Here is a 6,322-nt window from a genome sequence, read left to right on the forward strand (position 1 = left end):
TCGAGTTCCCTCTCTCCTACGCACTCCGGTAGCTCCACGATCCAAGTGCAAGCTCCATCCTCAAGCTCCACGCTCCAAGCCCCATCACCGCGAGCAAGAGAAGAGAAGAGAAGAGAAGAGAAGAGAAGAGAAGAAGAGAGGAGAAGATGGAGAGCTTCTCCTCCTCAGTCCCTCACCCTCACACACTCACTCCCTCACACTCTCACACTCCCTCTCTCAAGCACAAGCTCAAGCAAGCAAGAACAAGAAGAAGAAGAGAGCCACTTTTTGCCACACACAAGAATGAGCTTCTCATTTACTTTTCAACTTTATATACAAAACCCTAAATCCTTTTTGGGCAGTCATCCCCTTTTCCCATTTTTTACATGTCTAGCTGTAGCCTAGGCCCTTTTTCCCATTGTCCTTCTATCTTCCTAGCTTCCTTTCCACTGCCCATCTACATTTACAAATTGCACGGGTGAGAGCCCAGTGCTCCTTGAATTAAACCATGATGCGCTTGCGCTCTTTTACAAAAGTTTTGACTTGCGCTTTTCCTTGTGCGCCTATGTCTTCCGTTTCTCTTTGCCTTGGCCTTTGTCTTTGTCTTCTGTTTTAGCTTTCTGGATTTTCCACCGCCTGGCACTCTGTTACAAGATTTTAGGGTGCGACTTTGTATTTTAAAATACACCTCTTCCCTTTTGCATTTGCCTTGGACTTTTTAAGGTTTCCCTTGCGCTTTTGGTCTTTTCACCTCTTCTTTCTTCAGTCGGGCTGTTGAAATGTGCAATGTCCAATTATTGGAATATTGTTATTGGTACCCTAGAGGGGTATCATTGTGTGATTTATGGTAGCCACATAAGAGGATGTGGACTTCATGGATAGATGTGGGACAAGGGTCACCACAAGTTGAATGTGGATCAGAGGATGCCACATAGCAGGCTATTGTCTTGAGGTTCTCTATATAAGAGACCTGCCATTGTATGATCATTAAGCATTGGAATATATTGTTGAGTGTTGCCTACATCGTTGTCTCTCCATTATGGATTTCCTTGTGTATTTTGATCCTCCATAGCATTGCACTAATCTTGCATTGCCCTAGGCTTAGTGGCGGTCTCATTTAGTTTCTTATCATGGTATCAGAGCTGGTCATCCGCTAAGCTTAGGTAGATTAGTGTAGCCACAGACAGAGAGGGATTACAGTCTGATGGAAAGGATAGCCGCCGCAGCCTGGTGCGTCCCCCAGAAGGGTCTGGTGTGTGTAGCTTGCAGCAGCACTGCTGAGAATGTAAGGCCTGCCGCCCCCCCTTCAGCTAGCACCAGCCGCTTCCTCACAGGAGGCAGCAGCCTGCAATTTCCTTCAGGGAAGAACCAGAAGAGGCAGATGGCTTCTCATTCTTCTTCGTCGTCGGTCGTTCTGCCGCGTGCAACTGGGGGCTTGGATGTGCAGCAGCAGCAGCAGCAGCAGACCTGGGCCCCTGGCCGGCCCATGCGTCGCGCATGGTTCTACGAGGAATACGGCCAGGCGCACTCTGTCCTTAAGTTCGGCGGTATGCCACTCCCAGAGATCACCCCCGACCAGGTTCTTGTCAAGGTAGCTGCCGCCGCTCTCAACCCTGTTGATTTCAAGCGCCGCCTCGGCAAGTTCCAAGCCACCGACTCGCCCCTGCCGACTGTCCCTGGCTATGACGTCGCAGGTGTTGTAGTGAAAGTGGGAAGCAACGTTACAGCTTTCAAGGAAGGAGATGAGGTCTATGGCAACATAAATGAACAGGCCCTCAACAATCCGAAACAGTGGGGCTCTCTTGCCCAACATACTGCAGTTGAAGAGAAGCTCCTGGCTAAGAAACTCTGAGAACTTGTCATTTGCTGAAGCGGCAAGCTTGCCTCTTGCAATTGAGACAGCCTTGGAAGGACTAGAGAAGGCCGGGCTCAAACAAGGCCAAAGTGTGCTGGTGCTTGGTGGAGCTGGAGGAGTGGGGAGCTTAGCTATCCAGCTGGCAAAGCATGTGTTTGGAGCTTCATTAGTCGCAGCTACAACAAGCACCTTCAAGTTGCAGTTTATTAAAAATCTTGGGGTTGATAAAGTCATTGATTATACTGAGGAGCAGTACGAGGATTATCCTGAGAAGTACGATGTGGTGTTTGATGCAGTGGGACAATGCGAAAGAGCAGTGAAGGTTGTGAAAGAAGGTGGCTCTGCTGTCATTCTCACAGGACCTGTAACTCCACCAGGCTTCCGATTTGTTGTGACTTCAAATGGAGCTCTTTCAAGGCCACTCAGAAGACTCAGTCACTTCCTTCTCGCCACCCGACCGTCATCAACAGCATCGAAATCTGCAGCCCAGATGATTTCGAGGTGCAGAGACTGTTGGGAACGTATGGCTACATAAATTATCTTATCTTGTGTGGTTTGAAACAAGCCTTAGCCCCTTAGCCTCTTATCCTTTCCATACCACTCCCTAAGATGAATCTCCATATGGAATATCTTTGGGAATCAAAATATATGTCAATCTTGGTTGTGGGAAGAGCCACATATTTAGTCAATGGCATATATGGCATAGATATTTTTGTGTCAAAACTAGTGACACATGTATTGAAAGATTGTGAACAATGATGTGCTCATTCACAATCTATACCTATGGATGTATTTTTTATTACACCTTTATTTGCGGGTGCCTTGCCCTTGCATGGACATAAAATGGATGTAATTCTCTCACCCATGTTTATGAGGGTCCTCTGCCCGAGCCCACGGGTGCTCAAAAAGGATATTTGATTGTGGTGTGCAGGAGTAGTGTACGTTGATGATGAACTACATGGGTTGGTTCCTTCTCCCTGACACATGGGGTGTCTAAAAAGCACTTGGGTGGTTCCTCCCGAGCAGCATGGTGCTCGAAATGGACTTGAGGTGTCTAGGTTGCTAGACACATGCACACACATTTGTTGAACACTCCAATTTGTCATTGAGGGGGAGTGTTGAGAGAGTGAGTTTGGCAATGCCAAATCATTGGGGGTGAGAGGTGAGATGGTCACACTGATTGTACATTGAGGAGGGGTGTTGAAATGTGCAATGTCCAATTATTGGAATATTGTTATTGGTGGGGAGGAAGGTCGTTGGGGACGCGTTGGTGGGTTAAGTGGTAGGTGGTAGGTGGTAGGGCTGTGCTTTGGGGGGGTTGCACTGATGGAGTACAACGGCAGGCTTACAAGGTGATACGGATAGGAAGTTAGAGTGGAGTGTTGATGAAGAGCGAACGACACTCTCGTTGGAGTCTTCTATACCTACAATTGAAAACCTCTCATAGGTGATTTCTCCCTAGGAAAAGTCCTAGTCTTATTTATCATGCACAAGACATAGTTCGATTAGTTTGGGAGATAGGTCAAACTTAAAGCAAGCTAAGAGTATTGTCCTACACTTGAGGACCCAAACTATGTATAATACTTTGGTGCAGATATTATGTGAGTGCTCGTGAATACTTAGATATTACGTAGATAGAAGACCACGGCTGGTTTCTTATAATGACGTGTGGATGAAGCAAAATCGTCCATGATGGGAATAAGTACACGCGAAGGTGTATGTGACATTCTATGCATTGTGATTACACGACGTAACGGAATAGAACACAAGGATACTGCACTATCGGTATAGCTGGTAGACATTGGGCCTATGCGATGAGGACAGTGTACTATTCATGGCCATTCGTGCAGTGCTTACCCCAATTGATTGCAATGGTATTAAGGCAGAGTGCAAGAGAGAATTGTGTGAATGGGTCAAGGTGACAGGTCTAACCTTAGGTGAGACAAGCTTCTTAGGTCTGTCCTACCCTTAATGTGCCCTAATCTATTGTGGGGGATGCTAGGGGGCTAGGGGACTAGGGATGCCAGCCAACCAAGGTCATTAGAAGCACTTAATTTGAGGACCCCTAGGTGCGATGATGTGATCGTGGGCGATTCTTATCCTTTCGTTCTTTTGTTTTGTTTTTTTTTTTTGACTTGCCTGAGTACAACGATTGCAATCTGTTGAGGCTATGGGAAATTTCAAGCTTCGAGGGCTCAGGAAATGGACATGACAGTGATGATTGTGCCCTAGCCCCGTTGTTAGAGAAGCCATGGTTGCGTTGTTGGTACGATTGAGGTAACAACCGTCGTGAGCTCATTGTAGAGCTTGACCCAAGAAGAGAGCCTAGCCCATGACTATGCTTTGGTTCGTGCGATGTGGGCACTCACAAGGGTGATTTTTCACGTTTGGCAGTGTGGCTTTCTTGTGGTTCCTTGTGTGGTTGGTGGTCTTGCGGTGACTTGGACATTGAACAAGTTCACACGAAGACCTGTGTCATCCTGCATCCACTTGTCACTTCATGAGAGTATATGCAAGTCGCATGCATCAAGTACAACGAACAAATGCAATCATGTCAAGATATAACTTTTCAAAATGCTATGATGCTGATTGCAATGCCTATTTTAGTGCTTGTTGAAGGCGTGGCATATATTAATGATAGGCAAAGGAAGTGTGTACAAGTGGGGAGCTTGTCCCTTAAATCATCAAAAGACAAAAAATTATGGTGGGCTGGCTTGTTAAGCTGCTTGCGTATTGTAGAGGCTACTTGATTTGCACAAGGCGGGGTGAGTCCGGGTGGTCAGGCGACTGAGGCTCTACTAGTGCGGGGCTCCTGTGAGGTTGGGCAAGGAACATGTTGGCTGGGACATGAATGGTATAATCTCTTGCCTCCACCATTTCCAAAATGCCTTTGAACAATTCATTGAATTCTTCCCTGTCCTGAGCTACCATTTCTGCCCTTGAGCACCTAGTGCCCGAGCGTCCGTTGGGGGTTTGTGCAACTAGTGTTGCCACATCTTGTGTACTTCTTTGAGCTTAGACTCCCCTGGCCCAGGGATTCTTCAACCTTCATCCGGGGTGGTGTCGCTTGGGACCTCATTTCTTTGCATACCTTTTGAGGGTGGGCATGTAGCGCACCGGCGGAGGGGTGTGTGTTGTATGTTCCCGTCGTCTGTGGAGGGCATCTTTGCAAGACAGCTGCCTTAGGCTCTCCATGTTTTTCTCGTAGGGGGACCTGCAAGATGCGAACCAAGGGTTATGCCTTGATACGGAAGAAAATAGTTCGCATGGGAGGGATTATAGTGTGGGTTATCAAGCGCATATGACAAGAAGGGGAGGGGTGAGACGTGCAGTGCTTGTTGTAGAGGGATGGCCCCCATGATGATGTTCATTTGGCCTCCATCCATTAGCAGGGCTTATGCTAAGTTGGATAGGTCGGTTGTCAGGGAGCAGGCTAGGGCTCATCCCCAGAGGAATAGACCACAAGGGGAAGGGTGTATAGGAAGGGATGGTACCTTGTCCCCACCTTCAGAGATATTGGCTAGAGCTTCCTATGGTGGTGATGAGGGTTGCATGCCATCCACCTGGAGGCGGAAATGGTCACACAACTTCTAAATGTGTGGTGAGAGGACCTAAAGAGCTTAGCCTGTTGATCCCAACTCTTCTGCTTGCACTTGACTATTATTGCTTGTGTGTGTTGATAGTGTCTATACAGGGTCACAAAAGTCATTGTTTATTTATATACATATCCATGAATCCATGTTGCTTCATGAGGATAAAAACCAATTATAGAACTCTAGATTGTACTAGAGCGTGGCACACGCATACTCGTAGCAGCTTACTCAATATCGATAGATATTTTGCAACATCGAGTAGCATGGAACCTTATCTGAGTCTATTGGCAACATGTAACTCCTCCTCAGTGAGAACCTTATCAAATAGCGGGTTCTCTTGGTTAGGTTTAGCTAAGTCCGTACCCCGAATGGTAGTCAGCACTCGAAGGGAAGTTGGTGCCACATAGGTTGGGTCTCTTTGAGACTGCCATTTGGCCAATCGCTCCTCTGAGATTGTCATGATCTGGGCTCCTAGTTCGGCCATTGCAACGCGGTTCTCAAATTGACTTCGGCCCTCTGATAGTCGCTTTAATTTCTCTAACTCTAAGAGATTTGGCTAGCAGAGCGCATCATTGAATGTGACAATTAAGCGCAATTCGTCGGCTTCCTCGCCAGAGATGAGTCGCATGTGTTCATACAGGAGCCTGTTATAGTGCTCGTCAAGATGTTATTGCTCTTCCCAAGATAAGGGAAATGGCAAGTATTCTTCGAGCTGCTCTTTAATGAATGCGCGCATGTCTGCCAAGACATAGACACGTGGGAACACTTTGAGCTTAGCATCCAACTCAGCTAAGCATTCGGTGACACTTCTATATTCAACGAGGGCTTGCTCGGTTGCTATCTCATGAAAGGTTCTAGGAGTTTGCCTGGGTTTTAGCGTAGCTGGGGGCTCTGG

At 47.2% G+C, this 6,322-nt stretch overlaps 1 pseudogene; it reads left to right on the forward strand.

Moving 5' to 3' along the window:
- Window positions 1–958: 958 nt before the first annotated feature.
- LOC148027724 (2-methylene-furan-3-one reductase pseudogene) lies at window positions 959–2,480 on the forward strand (annotated as a pseudogene).
- The last annotated feature ends 3,842 nt before the right edge of the window (window positions 2,481–6,322 follow it).

This window comes from Lygodium microphyllum, chromosome 12, assembly GCF_053477565.2.
Source record: "Lygodium microphyllum isolate KBCC chromosome 12, Lygodium_microphyllum_v1.1.10, whole genome shotgun sequence".
In the NCBI taxonomy this organism is placed as follows: domain Eukaryota; kingdom Viridiplantae; phylum Streptophyta; class Polypodiopsida; order Schizaeales; family Lygodiaceae; genus Lygodium; species Lygodium microphyllum.